The sequence below is a fragment of the Delphinapterus leucas genome, chromosome X (genome assembly GCF_059928025.1).
Source record: "Delphinapterus leucas isolate spDelLeu-1000000601 "Yukka" chromosome X, BTC_Dleu_Yukka2, whole genome shotgun sequence".
NCBI lineage: Eukaryota > Metazoa > Chordata > Mammalia > Artiodactyla > Monodontidae > Delphinapterus > Delphinapterus leucas.
The window spans coordinates 58,007,127-58,029,968 of NC_143150.1; the positions used below are offsets into that span (position 1 = coordinate 58,007,127).

General features: G+C 34.0%; 1 protein-coding gene and 1 non-coding gene across 2 annotated transcripts in view; both read right to left on the minus strand.

The window, feature by feature from the left end:
- The window catches only part of LOC149744253 (dachshund homolog 2-like), a 401,383-nt gene that overhangs the window by 176,872 nt on the left and 201,669 nt on the right, over positions 1–22,842 (minus strand). The gene's annotated exons all lie outside the window — the stretch shown is intronic.
- On the minus strand, positions 10,209–10,314 carry LOC115802631 (U6 spliceosomal RNA). Its single transcript, XR_004023136.1, has one exon. It is a non-coding gene; the product is annotated as a U6 spliceosomal RNA (small nuclear RNA).

Genomic DNA, 22,842 nt, shown 5'->3' on the forward strand with positions numbered 1-22,842 from the left:
AGTTGCAGCAGTTGTATGACAAAGAAACACAGATGTTTTAATTCCTTTAATATCATGTAGATCAGGTTTTGAGCCTATTGCCAGCTGTACCTAGGCAAGTGATTTGATACTAAGCAAGTCATTTAACCTCTATGTGTCTCCGATTCTTAATCTGCAAATTAGAATTATTAACACCTACCTCTCAGAGTTATAGAAAACACACACACACACACACACACACATGAGCACACACACACACACACACACACACACACACACACACACACATGAGCACACATGAGAGACAAAGTATGTCTGCAGAGTGGTGCCTGGTATACAGTCTTTAATAATTGTGCTTAACAACTTGACAGCTATTATTGGTAGTAGTGTTGTAATTAAGAACCTTAGAACTGTTAAATTGATGCAGTTTATTTAATTGGTATAACATTTTTCTTTCACTGTAGTATAGTACATAATGAGCATCATATTTTGCTTTTCTCAAATTTCTTATCCATATTGTCTGAGTTAAACCTCCTTAGAACTCCATAAGCAGCCTAAAGTTTTAAACCACAGTGACAGAACAATGAAAAAAATACCACTCATGGTTCATTTAGTGTTTATATTCACTTTTTTTCCTCTTTATCAAACTTAAGACAGATGCAGGTATTTTTACTTGCCCAGTCCGGGAAACTGAGGCAAAGAGGAAAATCATTTAAACTGGTTTTAGAGACGGTTGTATTGTGCTGGAAAACACTTGAAACCATCCATAGCTGCTCAGGTTTATAGTACCTATACAAAACTGGAAATACTTAATTCAGGTCTCAGAATACTATGTTTGTTTTATTTGTTTCTTTGTTTTTATTTAAATAAAACACAAGGGCAAGAGAATTTACCATTATAAAAATAAAATTATGATATGGGTCGTGTTTTATTTAAAAATATAGAAGATACTTAGATCTCTGAAGACTCATGTTGATACTGACCAGGGTTCTTGGTATTCCCCAATCAATAGAAGTTGACCAGAGGCCAGACAAGAAATTCAGGCAAGGCTTTATTGGGGCCCCTGCTGCAGCGGGGGGGGGGGGGAGCAAGAACAAGTAACAGGTTCCCTTGCTCACTCACTGGCTCCCTGAGTGGGGGGGGGCGAGCTTGTTCCTTATATGGGGTGAGGGTAGGGGTGTGTGCAGGGGTCAGGCTGGAGGGGTGGCTTAGGTGGTGTGCCCACCCCTTAGGTGGTGGTGTGTGCAGGGGTCATGCACAGTACCCTGCTTTTGCTCCCAACACCCAGTTTTTGCCTTGGGCTCTTCAGAAGTGGCAGTTGGGTTTTTTAGTCTTTTGTATCTTTCTGTCTAGAATTTGCCCCAACTGGGCATGCGCGCAGTTATTTTTAGACCCTATAGTTTCTTTGTATTTTGTTGCTCAAGGAGAGATTTGTCCAGGTGCAAGCATTGCAGCACTGCAGCAATGGGTCCCAGGTCCCAGGTCCCTGCCTGTCCCAATGTATTCAATAGATATTTTACTGAAATGCAAAATGCAGATTATATGGCATTTAGTAAAACTCCCTCCTCTTGCTGATTAATAAGCTGAAAGCTGAGAGAGGTCAGGTGATCAGTTAAAGATGACCTAACAAGTAAGCTACAGAGTCAAACCCAGCATCTATTTCCATCGCTTCTAGTATTCTTTCAACTGCACTATACTGTCATTTTTGTTTAAACTTCCTTAAACTTTGAGAGCATCCTTCTAACACTTGCAAAGACAACATTTTCAAAATGTTTTTGCTGTTTTCATGGTCAAATTACATTCTCAAAATATTTCCATAGGGTGATGGGTGGGAAGCAGAGAGTCTCTCTTTGTGAAAATAAAGGGTGGAAACATTTTGAAAATGCTATGAAAACATTTGGCTGCCTTAACAGCCTTAAAGAAAACATTTATTTTGGCCACAGTGACTAAAACATTTGCTTCCTTTGGAAATGCTTGCTGCCAAAATAAAGGTTTGTTTCTTTTTTCATATAGAAGCAAACATTGTTAAATGAAATATTTTGTATTATTGTATACATTATTTGAATATTGATTATGGTCACTCTTAGTGACATCATTGTGCATAGAGTTTGTTTTGTAAAGAAATTAGGGATCCTTGTATTTAAAAACAGATTTAACATTCTGAAGTGGCAACTGTATTGCAACAAAATACCTACATGAGTAATGAGAAATTCAGTTATCCTGTTAAGAAGTTTGTCCTGTACAATGGTTATGTTCATGTAAGTAAAACATCTGGAGTACAAGGTATTGTGTACATCAAATAGCCAGAAGACAGACTGGTTGACTAAACTTTTTACATTTTAGGCTATAGTTGTATTTTCTTGTGGAATTATTCTGTATTCTAAGGATTTCTGTCTACTGAGTGCATAATACATATTAAGAAACTCAATTTGCTTCTACTTGGAGTTTATTTCTGTATCTAGGCTGATTTTAACGTATTTTATGTTACTATTTTAGCTAATGGTCTTCAACTCCAATCCTCCAAATCAAGTCACATACAACTGTATACATGAATCCATACACACATCAATTGAAAGGACCTGCCTACGTCTATAAGAGATGGGTTACAATTCACTACCTATAAAAATCTACCAGTGTTAAGACTAATGATTACAGCAAACCATTGCTCACTTAATTTATAGTCTCACTGGGAAAGCAGTTCATCCTGAAGAAAATGGAAAAGGGAGACAATTTTTCTTTTTTTTTTTTTTTTTTGCGGTACGTGGGCCTCTCACTGCTGTGGCCTCTCCCGTTGCAGAGCACAGGCTCCGGACACACAGGCCCAGCGGCCACGGCTCACAGGCCCAGCCGCTCCGCGGCACGCGGGATCCTCCTGGACCGGGATATGAACCTGCGTCCCCTGCATCGGCAAGCAGACTCTCAACCACTGCGCCACCAGGGAAGCCCGGGAGACAATTTTTATCATAGAAAAGAGTAACCTGGTGATTCTCAATCCAGGAAACATATCAGAATTACCTGTGAGGCTTTTAAAAATTACAACTGCCTAGGCCTTACTCCAGACCTACTGAATTTCTTTTAAAGGTGAGTTTTAAGCCACAGAAAATCATTATAGGACCTATCCAGCACATAGCTACCTCAAACTCGGATAACTAAAAGGGACTGAAGTATCTGGGTTTGGTCTGATTCTACTAGAAATGAACAAACTTGACCTAGGTCGATTGCTGGTAACCAGCATTACATTTCTTGGCATTATTATTCAGATATAATCAGACTATCTGACATTCTATTTTTGTTTCTGAGAGCCATCTCCTGTATTGCTTCCAGATTATGAGACCAGTGATGGTGCATTGCTCTAAGATCCACAACTGCCCCCAGCACAGGGATCAGTAATGGAAGTTTACCCTTTTTCGTTCACTATTGCATTCTACAAAATTAGCCTGGGCTTGGCTTGTTTTTAGAATGAGACATACAATATTTTAAGGAGATGTCTGTACTTGTTATTTTTTCTACTTAGGAGCAAAGAATACAAAACAACTTGTCTCCATTTTACAGTGCATGTAATGTGAGTGTTCTGAAAATTAAAACAAATGGAAAGGAAATAAATTGCAAAATGAATAACAGAATACATGGATGTGCTCTGCAACTATGTCCAAATGGTAGCAGGCAAAAGGAGTCTAAGATTCCTTCTAAAGTATACTGTGACTTCCTGACTTTAATTACATAGCTTTTCCTTAAGTAAACATTAATGACAGAGCAAATATTGTTGCCCAAAGAGGCTATTTTCTAGTAATTTTCTAGTCTATTTGTTTTAAAGCCTCATGCAAACCATACTAAGTAAACATTCTAAATAATTATAAAGAATAGATTTAAAGAGACTTTCTAACTCTTTTAATCAGCAGAATTTTCTTCTTCTAACAATAAGACAATATTTTTCCAATCTTATAGCACAACAGTGAGCATTTAACATCTAGAAATATAATATACAAGGATACATTATTTCGGAAAAAATCAGTCAGAAATGTGATGGTGAAAGTAGTCTAGCCTAAAATGTAATTTATGAAGTGAGGTCATCTGTAATCTTTATGATCCATACTGCCCAATATTGTTATTTGCTCATCATGATTCAGGGTGCATTCTTCCATAAATATGTATCTAGAGTCATATTAAACTTAAAATGAGAACTGTGGAGTTTTCTTAATGCAGCTACTCTGGGAAGGATTAAAACCTGTATCATCAGTCAACTATTCATGAGCATCTACTAGGGGTAAGGTCCAATGTCAGATGATCTGAATGAGGGACAATAGAAAGTATAAGATGTGAATTTTGCTCTCAAGTACTTTACAAATGTAAGATATGAATTCATGAAGGGATATCTAACAATATAGGGAAATATAATATTAGACCTAAATACAGGTTATTCAGTTCTGTACAGATTCAAAGTAAGATCTCAATATTGAAATAGATGGGTGAACTATCCTGCTGGATTACTGGCTATACTCACTGGCCTTATGAATATATGCTTGCATCATCAAGATGTGAGATTAGCAGGACATATTTCATTAGTATACCTCCTCTGCAGTTTTGTGTAATAATAACATGTAATTTTTAGTGGGTACTTACTATGTATCAGGAATTCTTCTAAGTTCTTTATGTATGTCAAATCATTTAATAATCTTAACACATTACAAAGTGTATATGATTATTGTCCTGCTCATTTTAAAGATCAGGAAACTGTGGCTCAAGGGATTAAGTGACTTTCCCAAGTCATACAGCTGTTATATTGGGTAATTGAGATTAGAGCCCAGGCAATCTGAATCTTGTTCCCACACACTGACTTGCCATGCTATGCTAACTCAAGAGTCAAAGAACCTAAAGAATCCTAAAAAAGTTAAAGCTATAAGGAACCTTAGGAGACAGTGCAAATTCTTCCTCATACACATAGGGAAACTAAAGCTCAAAGAGATGAAATGGCTTGCCTATCTATGATCACACAGCTAGTTAGAAAGAAACCATGATTGCAACCCATGTTTACTGATTTCCAGCTCATGGATCTTTCCATAATAATCATTATAATCCCTTTAAGCATTTCTCCTTTGCTTCATTTTTCCAATCTGGACTATTAAAAATGATGCATGTCTATAATTATCTGAGTTGAATTTGACTGTATACAAGCAAAAGTAAATGGAAACACTGAGATATAAAGTGTGATATATAAGGTATGATAGATGAGAGATAGATGGATAGAATGAGATATAGATAATATAGATATATGAATATAACATATATAATAACTACCAAAACTCTGCTAGTAGATATTATTGTCCTCAATTTACAGATTAGGAATCTGAGACTTATAGAGATCAGATAACCAGCCTAATGTCACACAGCTAGTAAGTAAATTCAAAATCAGGTCTGCTTGACTTTAAACTCCTATGTTATTTGTACTATCTGAGTAGTGGTTGCAATATGAAAATACTTTACAACTTTTACCCCATGGAGAAAAAAACTTTGTGTGCTTTTCTTTTATAACAAAGATCATAATTTATTTTTCTAATTTACGGGTAGTTGATAAGAATGGTTTTAATTAAGAGATAATTTATAATTAGACATTTTATTATTTTTAAAAAGTTAGGATTCCCTGGTGGTGCAGTGGTTGAGAGTCCGCCTGCCGATGCAGGGGACACGGGTTCGTGCCCCAGTCCGGGAAGATCCCACATGCCACGGAGCGGCTGCGCCCGTGAGCCATGGCTGCTGAGCCTGCACGTCCGGAGCCTGTGCTCCGCAACGGGAGAGGCCACAACAGTGAGAGGCCCGCATACCGCAAAAATAAAAAAAAAAGTTATTTTTACGAAAATGTATGTTATGGTGTGGAAGAGAAAATTTTAACCTAAACTGTCATTGAGTATTTTCAATATAGAACTGTCATTTATAAAAAAAAGTAAGCTTGAAAAAGGAATACAGGTAAACAGTTTTACATGCATGCTCTATGAAAGAGTTCTATTCTCTAGGAATTGAAATAGCAAATTAAATAAATATTTAGTGAGACCCTAGCTAGTGCAAAGTGCTCTGCAAGATCTCCTCACCATATTAGGCCCACATGGCCAGTTTTGTGTGAGGCTTACCGATTTCATCATTGAGCCCACCACAGTTCCTGGCATAGTACCTTACACACAAATGTAGTTTGAGTTAGACTACAGAAAAGGTATACCCAGTTCACAAAAACAAACAGGAAAGAGTATATAATAGGCTGTTTCAAAGAGTTGAAATGACTACAGCCAGAGAAATTATGTTTAAAGTGAATCCAATTATGAGCCCACAGTGGAGTAAAGTTTGTCTTCTCTGAGACCTGGAAAAACCTAAGTCCATATTCTGACTGAAAAATCCTAAATAGCTGCATCGTGATTTTGGTCCTTTTTATTTCCTTTAAAAAATAATAGTATGTGTTAAAATTAGGCATCTATACATTCTGGTCCCTGCAGAGAAGAAATTTGAAAATTTAGTCACATACTGCTCCTGGACAAACTCTCCACTGTTCCTTTCCCAGATCTCAGTTAAGGAAGAGCTTTAATTCCATTGCATAGCCCATTATTATGAGTTCTGTTACTGTTGTTGGATGATTAAAAGGAAGGAGAAGTACTGACAAATGAACACCTACTCTGTGCTGAGCATTATGCTAAAGTTCACATCAACTTAGTTTAATTCTCTGAGTAATTCCATAAGATGGGTACTATTATCCCTATTTTAAGACCAGAAGCTAACCCTCAGAAAGGCTAACTTGCTGAAGGCCAGTCAAGAGATCCAAATTGTAGGTCTCATCTGTCTGACTCTAAATCCACTATATCATATGTATGTATTTCTCGACCTAGTGTAGGACAAATGACCCTTCCTTAATTTCTGATAAACAGAAGAGCACCTCCTCAGAGTGGAAGAAACAAACTCAACCATAACAGAATAGAATAAGCAGGGCCTGAAGGGCTGAGTTGTGCCTGGTCATCTCATCTCACCTGAGGCTTCATACATCTTGCATCTCCACGATTTACCAAACTTGGATAAAGGCAAAAAAGATAAAGGGGGCTAGTACTTCACACTAGGAGTAATTTTTAGGTTGCATGACAGAAACCAAATAAGTGGACTATAGGTTTCACAACTGTAAATCTGGTGCAAACAAAAGAGATTAGGAAATGATTAAACAACAAAGACTGTGACAGAGGAAAACTAAGAAAAAGTGGAGCTGTTTCAGAGGAAGGAGTCAGTGAAGATTTTATGGAGGAAAGGAGCCCTTAGCCAGGTCTCAATTTGGATGGGACCTGGACAAGTAGATGCATGGTACACCCATTCCAGACTAAATCATAGAGATAAGAATGAAGCTGTCTTGGGACCAGAGAGGAGACAGGCCAGCAAGGTAAAAATGAGAGTATGATGGGAACAGCGAAAATAAATAATAACAATAAGCTGCATGGGACTTACCAAGTAACAGGCACATTTCTAAGTGATTTATATTGTCACCACATTCTGGCAGAAATTCTGAAACTTAAGCACAGTTAAATGATCTGCCCAAAGTCACACAACAGATAGTGTTAGAGCTGGGATTTGGAACCTATGAAGTATGATTCCAGAGTTTGTTCAATTAACCACTACAATGATACATTAAAGGAAAAGCATATTCAAGCAAAGACATATAGATACCACTTCTCTGTAGTCAACAATTAAGCTTTTCAATGCAAATTAAGAGAAAGCGAATATGTAGGAAAAATAGGTAAAAACTAGGCATAGCCTATAACTGGTCGAGATTTATAAAATTTATTACTTATGGGCAATGTGATTTACTATAAACTATAAATAAATTGAAATATATTTTAATTAATTTTTATTGGAGTATATTTGCTTTACAATGTTGTGTTAGTTTCTGCTGTACAGCAAAATGAATCAGCTATACATATATATATATCCCCTCTTTTTTGGATTTCCTTCCCATTTAGGTCACCACAGTGCATTAAGTAGAGTTCCCTGTGCTATACTTTAAAAGAATTAACAGCACTTACAACACACTTTAAGTGGACCTATTAAATTTATATCCTTTTAATTCATAATCTGATCACTTAGAAATATTAAGTGGAAAATTTCAAAGATTTCTAATTACCCTTTTTATCCTAATCTTCATATTACATAAAGTTTGATATACTATTATTAAACAGAGGTTAAAACTATGCACACACACAGCTACATCTATACACACTACATATTTAAGAGCAAAGGTGGGTAGTCAGCTCTGTCTCCATTGACTCTTTATTTTAGGTAATTTTAAGATAATAACATGTAGGAGGTGATATACAGTATTACTATCCCAAAAATCTATACTAAGAAGTGTTATCCACAATTACCATTGTTCAATTTGGCATACTAAGATATATGGTAGTATCTGAAATATGTTTAAGAATTACATTTAAAGTTTAAGACATTAATTTTCAAACCACATATATTTTTCTATACCTATCTATCATATATGACAAACTGCAACCATTGTAATATAATGGCAGTGTTCTTATAATTAAAGACAAATGCTTTTCTGCTTTAAATACCTTGATTTTTCTATTAAACAATGACCACTTAGTTGGAAAATGTGAATAGTGTGTGTAAAATTTTGATTTAAACCTTCCCCCACTTCTTTCTAAAGACAGCAGCCAAAAAACTGAATAAGTCAGGGTGCCTTTGAAGATATTTAATTAAAATCTAATCCCACATTCTTAAAAGCTCACATAAATTAAGCTGTCATTCAGGAGATTTATGCATTCACATTTGCATATTACGTACAATTCATCAATTACTCATGTTTGAAAGCAATGCCTTTCCCAGGGTGCTGAACTGCCAACAGTGCCAACAGGCACGTGCAACCCACAAAACCATACCTACTGGTACCTTGGAGAAAGCCACCTCCATATGGTCCTTCATTTGCACATCCACAGAGCTCCAAGCACACTTAGAAAAATATGACCATGGTTTGATGGATTCTATTCAGCTGAATTCGACAGAGATGAACATTTTACTTAATCTTGGTGCAATTGTATAGTGGTGGCAATTCAACAATCCTTCTTCCGCTCATGGCAAGTTTTAAGATTGCAGTAAAGATACAGAATCGTTGCTGAGCTTCAGCATCACCAGTCAAAACAGTTAAGCTAATATTCTCTGCAAGTTGATAGAAGGCAACCATTTGTTTAGCATGGCATATTTGAGAAAGGTAAAAAAAATGTAACAAATATATACCTGTGTGTGTGCATACATACATAATACATAGATACACATACACACAGAGAGACAGAGAGACTTGAAGGTGAAAATATCAAAGTGTGCAGTGGCTCATTCAGAACACTTGGAAAGTTTTAGATGTGGCGAAAATAAAATGCCCATAACTTTTCCAGACTGTGCTTTTTCCTAAATACTATTTTTGGGAAAAAATGGCAACTCTTTAATAGCACAATGTCTACAAGCAAACAGATGCAAAGACACATTTTCCCCATGAGCTATAAGCTGTTACAAGATACCTTTAACTTTTTATACACACTGAGAAAAGAGGTCACTCTAGTAGTCCCAAAGGGAAAATGGTACACTTATAAGACACGATATATAAGAAAAAGAAACACAGAACCCAAATGACATAATGGGGTAAGCTCAGCTACTGCCACAATATTTTACATGAACCTATTCCTTAATAGTCAGTATAATTGTTTTAGAATTCCAAACAACTGCTTGCTTTAAAAAGTGAGGCCTGAACCAGGGACATTTCTCCTTTCATACGCAATGCCTTCTCCCCTCTTTCTAAAATCTGTCACCAATTCCTTTATCGTTTAGACATCCAGAAAACTTCCAAAACTTAGAGCAACTGGTAAATTTAAATGATCTTCTCTCATTTATTTTATATAAGTTATAAGCCTGTGTACTTGCACATGTGCATACTGCAGCTAATGTTCAGCAAATGACTCATAAAAATTCAACTCTGCAAGGATGTTTTGAGTGCCCACTATGCACAAGGCACTGTGTTAGATGTTGTGGGGAGTATAAAGATGCATTATACATGGTCAGAACTCAAAATATAATAAGAAAATTATACATGTACACTAAGGACTAAAATACTGGCATAAACAATGCATTTCGAGGACAAAAAGAGAGAAATATTCATCCTGAGGAGACCAAAGGGGGTGGCATTTGATCTGGTCCTTAAAGATGAGTATGACAAATGTGAAGATTGTTTCATAAATGTGCATGCCTTGTAGAGAGGCCATGCTAATCTTTCTGTGTATCATTCCAATTTTAGTATATGTGCTGATAGAAAAAAAACACATAATCAAAACTAGCTTGAGAATCCAGCTAGTGTTCAAAGCAGGAAAAAAACCAACACGAATATATGAGATAAACATTGTATCTTCTAATTATATACTATTTTCCATGGTACATACAGCTGGTTTAGTATAAACTGTGCTTTTACATATATCAAACATTGACCATTAGCCAGTCTTAATGTCAATTGCCATTGGGTATTAACTTGTTGCTGAACATTAGTTGGAATATAAAGACAGCAATAATAGTGAATTTATTCTATCAGAAAACAATATCTGCCTTTTATTCCTATCATCCTCTTCAATTTTCAAAATCCTGATTTCCCCCAACAGGTAATAGTATTAAGTGTGTATTACTTTTGTCATATAAATTTAATGTAAAACATTCCTATAAGAGGCAGTATGTTTAGTATCTGGAATGGGAGTAAATAGTACTGTAGAATAGAAGATTCAGTGTGTGTGTGTGTGTGTGTGTGTGTGTGTGTGTGTGTGTAATGTCACTCTCTCTGGCTGCAATTTAACCCTGAGGAAAAGTATTTGAGTTTGGTTCTGAACGAAAAATATCTGTCATGAGTTACCAGGTTCAGTTAACAATGTTAGCAAAACAACTGATATTCAATGTGTCCAATGCTCTAGCATTCAGTGCTTGTTAGTTTTACAAGCTTTCTTCAAATCCTCCATCTCTGAACCCTGTAAAACCTACATGGGTTTTAATTATGATCAAGAAGCTGTCAGAAAAAATCTATATGGACAGATTTTTAGAATAACTAATTATTCATTGTAACAATTCAACTAATTAAATAATGTCTGAAATATGTTATTTTAAATAATGCAGTGTAGTGGGGACATGTACAACATAAGGTGATTATATCTGAACAGTTAGTGATCATTTACTGTTATAATGTTTTTGCCTTACAGGACAAAAACAGGTCTTTACTTAAATCATAACTGCTATTTACAACTGAAAGTTGTCTTATTACACTACCTCTCCCTAAGTGAAGAATAATGTATCATGCTGCCATATGTCTCTTTTCAAGAAATATTTATCCCTTCTTTCAGGAAAAAAAAAGACTATACCCCCACAACTTTATTTCTTCAGACGAGCACAGCCCTAATACTGAATAATGTCTTATTGAATGATTAGAAAATAGTTCTTCATTTCCTATGCTTACTGTGGTAAAATCCTTATTTCATATAGGGAGGAAAATGTTTCCTAGGTGAAAAATCATAGCAGAATTCAAACCAAAGAGAATTCAAGTTTTGTTAATAAATAAAACTGCCATAAATCCAAATAACAAGGCTGACATTTTACCAGATATATAACATTCCATCCTAAGTTACTCATTATTCTAAACATTAATTAAAACTAACTAGTGAATTAAAAGGTATTTTAAGCCAGAAATAAAGAGGGAAAAAAGTCTCACAAACAATCACTATAAATAAAATATTAAAGTGGCAAAACTCACAAGGTTGTCAGTGTTCTAAGTTTATTTTTAAACATATCTTAAGGATAGGTATAGTATAAAAATATTTTATGCTAGGAATGAGTGAACTGAATGAGATATCTGCTCAGTTTAGAGGCTATTTTGATATACTGGTTTTGTTCTAGTTCAATAGTTATAGAAAATCTATAAATTCATTTCCAGTTCTGAGTCATTGGATTAAAAAATTTTAGCTCAGATTGTGATTTAGTAAAAATAATAATGATAATAATTTGGAGGTTTGGATTCCACCAACTAGTAAGGCTTACTGCATTTTTAGATCATAATTTAGTTTAGCTCAAATCCTTATTTTAGATAATAGCAAAGAGCTAGACTAATGACTAAATTATAGCACTGTGCAAAAATATCTCTTACCTTTTGACATATAATGTGTATTTTAAGTTAAGCATAATATCTTCCACATTGTATTAATTTTTATTTTACTTCCTCTTTATATTTTCTATCTAACAAAACTGTCCTAAAATTAACTTGTGCAACAAAATATGCTACATGATAGTGGTCTTCAAGAATCTGATGATGTTATTATATGACATATGGCTGGCAGTGTGACTTCTGTGTTGGAAAAGGTATCACCTAACAAGAAAGATAAATGTCCTGTCCACTGTGAAACTCTATTATATGTTGTTTAGGCAAGAAAGTCATTGAAAATGACAGAAGGTACGTCAATCAAAATATAGATATTAAAAATCCTTAAATACATATATTGATAATCCATACTGTGATAAAAGAAGCACAATAAGCAGAATATTTTCTAAATTATAACTTTAAAGAAGGTCATAATTCTTGCCCCAGGCACACCTAAATATGAAACCTTCTTACTACTTTTTTGCAACAGCCTCACCATAAGCACCCATCAATTTTGCTGTCCAGAATGTTGTTTCAATCAAAATAAGATTAACAGTGCCACAGTAGAATATCAATGAAATATCTAACTTACTGAGAGCATCTGTCAGGATAGAAAGAGACAGAGTTTCGGTAGGGAACACTGTTAAGTTCCTATTTTCAAAGTTGGAGAATAAGGCAATAACAATCTCACTTCATTCAATTTGATATAGCAAATGCTTATTGAATTATTAATATTTACCATTGGTTAGCACTCATTATCAATCTAGTAGAATTTGGAAACTTTACACAAAAACATAGGTGCATGCATAAAATATGAATATATGTGTGTATATACATTTCCACATCACTAGAACCTAGTAGAATTCGTGGCACATGGTAAACACTTAATAAATGTTTATTGAATGATGTAATGATTTAGTCCACTTTAATTTTCCACAGGTAACTCCCTAAAAATGTATTGTCACATCTCTTCTACCAACAGTGTTATCTTTGTGAGGCTTACTGCGGACTGGGGGTTAAAATGGAGGACATTAAATATGTCTTCCTCCAACTGCTGGTCCTTATCGCTTTGTCCTTACCCTTCCCTTCCTAAGCCACACAGGCTAAATAAACAGCTAATAACTTCCAACATATTAGACAATATCACATTATAACTGTCTTTTGGGTTTTGTTGGATTTTGAATACAAGTCTTTAACATGATGACAAGACACAGTCCCTAACCTTGTTTGGTGGGTGCATTAATTTCTAGGAGTAACAAGCTTGGAATCAGCATAGAGAGTGGTATTTTACAGATGCCTTAACTAGAAATAAGTTCATATCTTTAGCAAAAACTCAAAAAAGAATTGGAATATGCCCACTAGCTTTCAACTGACATAATGAAGAGAGTCCCTGACATCTTAAAAGAAGGAGTTAGAATTAAATAAGTGAAGACATGCTCAGTTAAAAATGGAATAAGGACAAATGATAAATGGCATATCAATAAATAATAACAAGAAAATAATAAGATGAATAAAATGGGCAATAGCTTACAAAGTTACAAATGTAGGCAAATGAAGAGGAGAGCTCCCTAAATGACATCCAAGTACTTAGAACATTACTGTAGTCAGCAATACTCTAACACCAAAATGTAAACATACAGCTCTATATATTTCATGGTGTTCTGCTTATATTCTATTTTATTATTCAAGCACAAATGAACTTGACTCATAACCATTGACAGTTACTATATACTTCTAGATTGAAAATACTGTCCAAATAAGAATGCAGTAACCAAGGCTTGCTCTGGTAATTCTTTCACATCTTTCATTCTTAAGCAGAATTGGAACTTTCTAACCACTTCTGGTTGCTGATAACAAGAAACAATAAGATATTACTTAGGAAAAAAGAAAAGAGAGTTCAGCATAATTTCTGCTGACACCATGATTTCACCCTTAGAACATTTTCTAAATTACAAGGTTAGGTATTTGAAGCCAGTTACCCCAACGTGTAAAATAGCCTTATGAGCTTGAAGAAGCCTCACCAACCATATTCTGTCTATCACTATAAAGTACCAACCCCACTTCTACCATTCAACAACTTATCCATGTAGCCTACTACTTTCATCTGCAATGTTAGATTTGCATTTAGATTGTGCAGCCATGGGGAACCATATAGCACAGTCTTTAACACCTCCAGCTTCCTTGACCCAAATTGGCAAAATAAAATGAATTTATCAAGGTCTTCAAAGGTCATAGTATAGGAAATCAGTAACATATAGGCAAAACAAATTCATTATCCCATTTTTGTGTTTACTATACAGAGAGGCCCAACTGCAAAGCTCTTCAGGTCATTCATTCTGAAAAAAACATTGAAAATGAATATATTAAAGCAATCTTTCTATGTATTGAGATTAAAAGTAGGTAATTCTTTTTGAAGTAACAGATACTCTAAACCACCTTTTTAAAACTTGTAGGAATCAAGCCAGGGCACAGAACACTTAAGGCATCAATGTGATATCCCACAACATTATGTACACATCTCTTCCAGGTTGTCAAAATTATGGCCAGTTTCATTGGATCTGGTGCCCTTTACTTCAAAGAACCTACAGATATCTGTCAGAAACTATGGTATCTGGAAGTGTATTCTGCTAGTCAAGAATGTCACAAATTCAAAGCCATAGTCTTGGGTGCACCATGCATTTAAGCATGATCTGATGGACACCACAGGTTCCTTTCAAAACGGAGCTGCTGGGAACATGCAAGTATCCCTGACAGTATCAAGACAGAGGGTTTGCAAAGGAAGCAAATATAGCTCACCTCTTTTTTGGACATGGAAATCTCTGTCCATACCTCTTTTATGAAAGGATAGAAGAGTTCCAAATATACTAAAAATTTCCATTTGTGCATTTTGATTAAGTTGAACTTTATGACATTATCAAATATTTTGTTATTTGTCTCTCTCTGAATTTAAAGCTGTAGTATATTTCAAGTTTTATATTTTCACTAGAGTAAAAAATCAAATATTGTCATGGAAGAAAAACTATCCATACTTTTTCTTTCAGAGAAAAACAGTAATGTAAATTTATAAAAATTGTTTAGTTTTGAATTGTGATTTGTAGAAATTTAGGAGTCAAGAAAAAGCATAATACTGAGCTCAGCTCTGTTCTTTTCTTAATAATATATATTTCTTTTCTTATTGACATTTTGACTTTCAGTCATTCTTATTCATTGTAAGCCTTCCTATTCTTAGCAGCTAAAAGCCTTTCATCCTTCTGAGGCCACGCTATTCTCTATCTTTTTCTATACCTGTCTTAAGGCATTTACATTTCTTACCTTTTATTTAATCAATACAGAAATACATGAATTATTTCTCATATTAGATTCAAGGGGCAAGCAGGAAAAACATGTGCCTCCATATACTTCTATAATGTCCAGTACAGTTCTTTCAATATTATCATATACATGAAAATAAAATCATACACATATAATAGGCTTAAAGATAGTTAACGTGTTTTTCAAGGTATAATAATTAACAGAATTGTTCAGGGAATGGAATATTATAGATAGTATGTCATAGAGCTTTGCTGAATCTGCTCAAAATGACTATTTAAATTATGCTTAAAGTCCTATAGTTTAATATCTTTAGAAATATGTAAGAACAATTTCCTACTTTTGCAAATACAAGCTTATAAATAAAATGGAACCTTTCTCAGATGACCAGAGATCTTGCTATAGCTTAGTGTCATCACTCTGAACATAACTAAACATTGTGCCATAAAGATGCAGAGAGCAAATAAAATTGAAATGAAATGTGTACTGATGCCAAGGTACTTCTTGAATTGCCTTATCTTGCCATATTCTCCTCAAAGTTAAGTACAACTCCCCAGAGAAATTTGTTTAATTGAGGATCTAAAGTAGTTGTTTTTCAGTTAATCATGGTTCTGCTGTAATATTACCAAGCATTTCCAACCAGCTCTACAGAATGAGCAAGGCATCCATATACCATTTAAAAATATATACTATGCAAGTATATATGTATGTAAACTTATAAATGTATAAATACATATATACAAAATTTAAAAATGTATAAATATATATAAAAACATATAATATAAATACATATATATATATACAAAATCATTCAAAATCATTATGATAGGAAACAGCTTATAATGATGAATAGGCATTCTGCAATTCTTCATTGTATTGTGGACTTGTGAATTTATTTGCCAAAAGGAGTGAAGAATGTATTAATTAGGTGAACAATACATGTACAATCCCCATCCTGCAAAAATGCTCTCATTTCAATGGGAAAATCTCACAATGACAACTGATTTTCAAATTTCAGTTTTGTATTCTCTACTATTCATTTCCCATTCATCATCTGCATTAATTTCACTCTATTCATTCTGCTTTTGTGTCAATATAATGCAAAAATATAACAACCAAAACATCACTCCCAAGGAAGGAATTTATTCTAAGGATAATGTTTGTTTTATACAAAAATACATTTATGAGAAATATAAAGAAACTATTCAAGTCAGAGTGAGCTACTGAGTTACTCATATATTTATAGTTTAATCTGTTATTTTCCTTCTCTTTCATTCTCTATCTTATAACATTTGTTTTTATATCATAAATGTTTTTCAATTAAATGGAAAATGAACAACACTTTTTTGTCTACACATATAGATGGGATCTCTTCAATAACATCTCTATGTGGATAACCTCCCATAATCTGTACATAAAGGTTTTTGGTCAAGGTCATGCTAATACTTTCCAAAATAATTATCTTTTTGCTAAGAAGTTCTGAGTTTATATTATTTTTTCATACATGATAGAGAAAACTTATCCAAATGAATAAGAGACCAAAGATTTGAAAGGGTAAATGTCAAAAGCAAATTAGACCTCTGATGACATGAACTCCAAGGAAAATCAAATACAATACTTCTTCTATGAATGTGTAATTGCATACCAGAAAGTATAGAATAAGATAAACATTTTTCTGTTTGTTTTTCACTTTCACAGAAACTCCATCACTATATGCTTTTAGATGGCCACATTTTGCTGACATTTACAAACATTTCATGTTGATCTTACATGGGTCACATCAATCATCTATACAGTTTCAATGACACTTTGTTAAATAAACTGTCATGAAAGATTTATAGAGAATTTGATAAAAGTAAAGAAGATGTAGTTTAGCTTTTAAAGATGCATTACTCCTTTTCTGAGGGGTAATATCACTTTGAAAATACCACTAAGCTTTTCTAGCAATAAGTAAAGAAAGCAAAAAAAAATCCTTTTCTCCCATACTTTTATTTGCATAACATTCTTCTTCCAAACATAGAAGGTGGGAGTGGGAAAGAGAACCATCTCAATTCAATGCTCCTTAGATTTAATGGTTATGCATTGATCCCATTTTAAGAAATATTACATGTAAGTTAACATCATTCAAAATTTATCACTAAAGAATAATTAAATAAATATGACTCCTTAATCCATTCATGCAAACAAGTGCTTCTCTCAAACACTTGAATATTGTATTTTGAATTGGATGGTATATGATGACAAAAATGACACAAATTATTCCTCACACATTATTGAGGCATTCAAGAGGGTTACACTGGAATTCAGTGTAAAAAGCTACACTGGAATTCACAGATTTTTTTTAGCATGAATAATTACAATATGAGACCATTTAATTTAATTTTAAGCTAGCAGCTGCCTTAAGCACCTGGCTAGTTTTGTTGTTTGTTTTTTTCATGAAATTAAAAATGGGTATTACTTTGACTTAGACTTGTAAAGGAAGTCTAACTCTAGAGGCTGAGGCTCTAGTAGGCAAGCAATAATGAAGCCATGTTATGTTCACAATTATATATCTCATTGTGGTGGGAGAGTAGGCAATAAAGATTTTGTTAACATCATGGATCTAATTTTTTTTCATTTTACATGTGAATTTGTTGAAAATTACTAATTTAGAATATAATTCCAAATTGTGGTACTGTTCTAGACTCCCTTGTAAGTTTCCTTGCCTAATGATCTATTGATATTTGCTGAGATATTTCCTTTGCTATCACTTCTCAGGAAAAATTTAAAATCCTTCAGATCACTGGGTTTTGTTGCCTGTAAAACAAGGATACACTCTGATAATGAATAATTTATAATCTAAAAATTTCAGATGCTTATATTTAAGATAGTAAACAATACATGCTAGAACCCAAGAATATAAATGCTTAGTACAATATTTTGCATAGTTAAATGCCTACTATTTATTCAGTATTAAGGAATGTACTGGTTATGTTTCTAAAGATGACATTTGACCTGTTGTATAATCACATATGTGTTTTAAAAATAAGCTCTATTATACTAGAATTCAATTCCATAATTGGCTAGAGTACACTAAGCATTTTTTATGAAAAGAAAGCCCAGAGAAAGCTTATATTTTAAACAGAGCATGCATAATTCGTTTACACATAGCAGTTTGAAATTTAGTAATCTTATAGTAATTAAATAATATTGTATACAGGGATATGTAAAAAATCTTTTTCTATTTCAAAGGCTAAATTTCTCCTCTGATAGCATTTACTAAATTATTGTTACACATTTTAGTGCCAAATATCTTTTTTGTAAGTTTCTTTCTTTAAGAAACCACTATGATCCCTAACATGTTTTACTCATGTGACAGTAGGCTGAGGTTTTGGGCTTTTGATTCTCTTTTATTTTTAAGTAACCAGATCTTCATTTGTTATGAAATCAAGGGAGAAGTTTATCTCTTAGAAGAAAATATAGTCAGAATTCTCTATGATATAAATCACAGCAACATCCTTTTTGACCCACCTCCTACAGAAATGGAAATAAAAACAAAAATAAACAAATTGGACCTAATGAAACTTAAAAGCTTTTGCACAGCAAAGGAAACCATAAACAAGAGCAAAAGACAACCCTCAGAATGGGAGAAAATATTTGCAAATGAAGCAACTGACAAAGGATTAACCTCCAAAATATACAAGCTGCTCATGCAGCCCAATATCAAATAAACAAACAACCCAATCCAAAAATGAGCAGAAGACCTAAACAGACATTTCTCCAAAGAAGATATACAGATTCCCAACAAACACATGGAAGGATACTCAACATCACTAATCATTAGAGAAATGCAAAACAAAACTACAGTGAGGTATCACCTCACACCTGTCAGAATGGCCATCATCAAAAAATCTACAAACAGTAAATGCTGGAGAGAGTGTGGAGAAAAGGGAACCCTCTTGCACTGTTGGTGGGAATGTAAATTGATACAGCCACTATGGAGAACAGTATGGAGGTTCCTTAAAAAACTAAAAATGGAACTACTATACGACACAGCAATCCCAGTACTGGGCATATACCCTGAGAAAACCATAATTCAAAAAGAGTCATGTATCAAAATGTTCATTGCAGCTCTATTTACAATAGTCAAGACATGGAAGCAACCTAAGTGTCCATCGACAGAAGAATGGATAAAGAAGATGTGGCACATATATACAATGGAATACTACTCAGCCATAAAAAGAAACAAAATTGAGTTATTTGTAGTGAGATGGATGGACCTAGAGGCTGTCATACAGTGTGAAGTAAGTCAGAAAGAGAAAAACAAATGCCATATGCTAATACATATATATGGAATCTAAAAAAACAAAAATGGTTCTGATGTACCTAGGGGCAGGACAGGAATAAACATGCACACATAGAGAATGGACTTGAGGACAGGAACAGGGGAAGGGTAAGCTGGGACGAAGTGAGAGTGTGGCATGGACATATATACACTACCAAATGTAAAATCGATAGGTAGTGGGAAGCAGCCACATAGCACAGGGAGATCAGCTCGGTGCTTTGTGACCACCTAGAGGGATGGGATAGGGATGATGAGAGGGAGACACAAGAGGGAGGAGATATAGGGATATATGTATATGTATGGTTGATTCACTTTTTTATAAAGTAGAAACTAACACACCATTGTAGAGCAATTATACTCCAATAAAGTTGTTTAAAAAAAGTAATTATATCAAAGTAATGGTACACTAAAAGTTACATATCAAAAGAAGGATCTATTATAATTCTATAAATGTCTTCAAAGTAATGAATGTGCTCAATTAAAATCATATGTGTGGATTGAAAAGAAAAAAAAACAGAGAAGTTTCTGAGTTGTTAAAATTGAAGGGGGAGCAACTTGATTTTCAAATTAAGTCTTGACTAGCAATTCAATTGCACAAACACATTTTGAGAATCACTGGACAATTTTACAGTAAAGGGTAAGTAATGAGGACATTATTAATATCATACAAAGGCAGCTTCTTATTATAGTCCTATATATAAAAATACATTCATTATCTTGTGCATGGCATTTTTATTTTATCAAAAAATTTTTTGAGTAAAGGAACTTAACTTTGGGACTAGAAATAGCTAAGTATGCTACTTAATAGCACCAGATCTGCACACTTACTATCATATCAGAGATGGTTTCGTTACAAAAGTGTTGCAATTCTAATCATTAAATGTGCTAAAATGAAATTTAGGAGACTCTTATTTCAAGTAAAACTAAACATTATCTAAGAAAGCAGAAACTACAAAGAATGAACCAGGGCATTTTCATTATCTTTAATATTTACAAGTTAAGTTTGCTAAGTTAAAAGTCAGTGAAATATATCTGTATCCGACATTAATTTGTCACACAAACTTAGAGGTTAGTAAAATATGTTTGAATCCTCATGAATCCAAATGAGCAAACATATAAAGCCTACAGCATGGTGTCAGGTACACAGTGAGTGCTCAAAGGTTGTTTTTAAATAACTGAAGGATTCTCTCAGAAAGCATTTGAAAGAAACAGTTAAAATTCTTGCAAAAGTATAATTAATCTTTTCATAAATATTTTTGAGAAGCATCCAGATGCCTTATAATGGTCCTTAAGAGTTTATACAGCTTCTAAGTTTCATTAGGTCCCATTTGTTTATTTTAGTTTTTATTTTCATTACTCTTGGTGGTGGGTCAAAAGGGATATTGCTGTGATTTATGTCAAAGAGTGTTCTCCCTATGTTTTCCTCTAAGACTTTTATAGTGTCCAGTCTTACATTTAGGTCTCTAATCCAGTTTGAGTTTATTTTTGTGTATGGTGTTAAGGAGTGGAAACCATAAACAAGATGAAAACACAACCCTTAGAATGGTAGAAAATATTTGCAAACGAATCAATGGACAAGGGATTAATCTCTAAAACATACGAACAGCTCATGCAAGTCAATATCAAAAAACAAATTATCAAATCCAAAAATGGGTGGAAGATCAAAAAGACATTTCTCCAAAGAAGACACACAGATGGCCAACAAACACGTGAAAAGATGCTAAACATCACTAATTATTAGAGAAATGCAAACTAAAACTACAATGAGGTATCACTTCACACCAGTCAGAATGGCCATCATCAAAAAATCTACAAACAATAAATGCTGGAGAGGGTGTGGAGAAAAGGGAACCCTCTTGCATTGATGGTGGGAATGAAAATTGATATAGCCACTATGGAGAACAATATGGAGGTTCTTTAAAAAACTAAAAGTAGAATTACCATATGACCCAGCAATCCCAGTACTGGGCATATACCCAGAGAAATCCATAATTCAAAAAGACACATGCACCCCAATGCCCCAATGTTCATTGCAATATTATTTACAATAGCCAAGTCATGGAAGCAACCTAAATGCCCATCCACAGAGGATTGGATAAAGCCATGAAAAGGAATGAAACTTGATCATTTGCAGAAATGTGGGTGGACCTAGAGACTGTCATACAGAATGAAGTAAGTCAGAAGGAGTAAAACAAATATCATATATTAATGCATATATGTGGAATCTAGAAAAATGGTACAGATGAACCTGTTTGCAAGGCAGAATTAGAGACACAGAAGTAGAGAACAAACATGGACACCAAGGGGGAAAAGGTGGGGTGGGATGATTTGGGAGATTGGGATTGACATATATACACTAATATGTATAAAATGGATAACTAATGAGAACCTGCTGTATTAGCACAGGGTACTCTACTTAGTGCTCTGTGGTGACCTAAAGGGGAAGGAAATCCAAAAAAGAGGGTATATATGTATACATATGCCTGATTCACTTCGCTGTACAATAAAAACTAACACAACATTGTAAAACAACTATAACCCAGTAAAAAAATGGAAAATAAAATTAAAAGTTTATACAGCTTCTATAAATATCTCTTCCAATCTACAACTTAAGCTTCTTAGGGAAGCAAGTTTTACAGGGTAAAACGTGTGTTGTAAAACAACTGAAGAACAAGATAGCATGTTACTTTCAGTCTGTGGTGAAAAAAATGTTTATTTTTGGAATATTTACACGACTTAAAACCAATTATTTGTGATTAAAACCATCCCTCTTATTTCTTTTACTTTAAAATTGTTTAAGCCCTTATATAATAAGTAATGCATCTATATAGTAAATTTTGCCTCACACGCTTAACCTTTTATCTTTAAAGAAATCTTTATAATTGTTTCCAATTATACTATATCTGGCTCTTTCTATTACAAATTCTTTGGTACAGACTTGAACATGAAACCAACTTCTACAACCCATTATAATAAATATCTCATTTACAGAAGCTGAATATTAATTGAGAACCAAAACGCTGTATTATTTCATGACCATATCGTCCCTGTC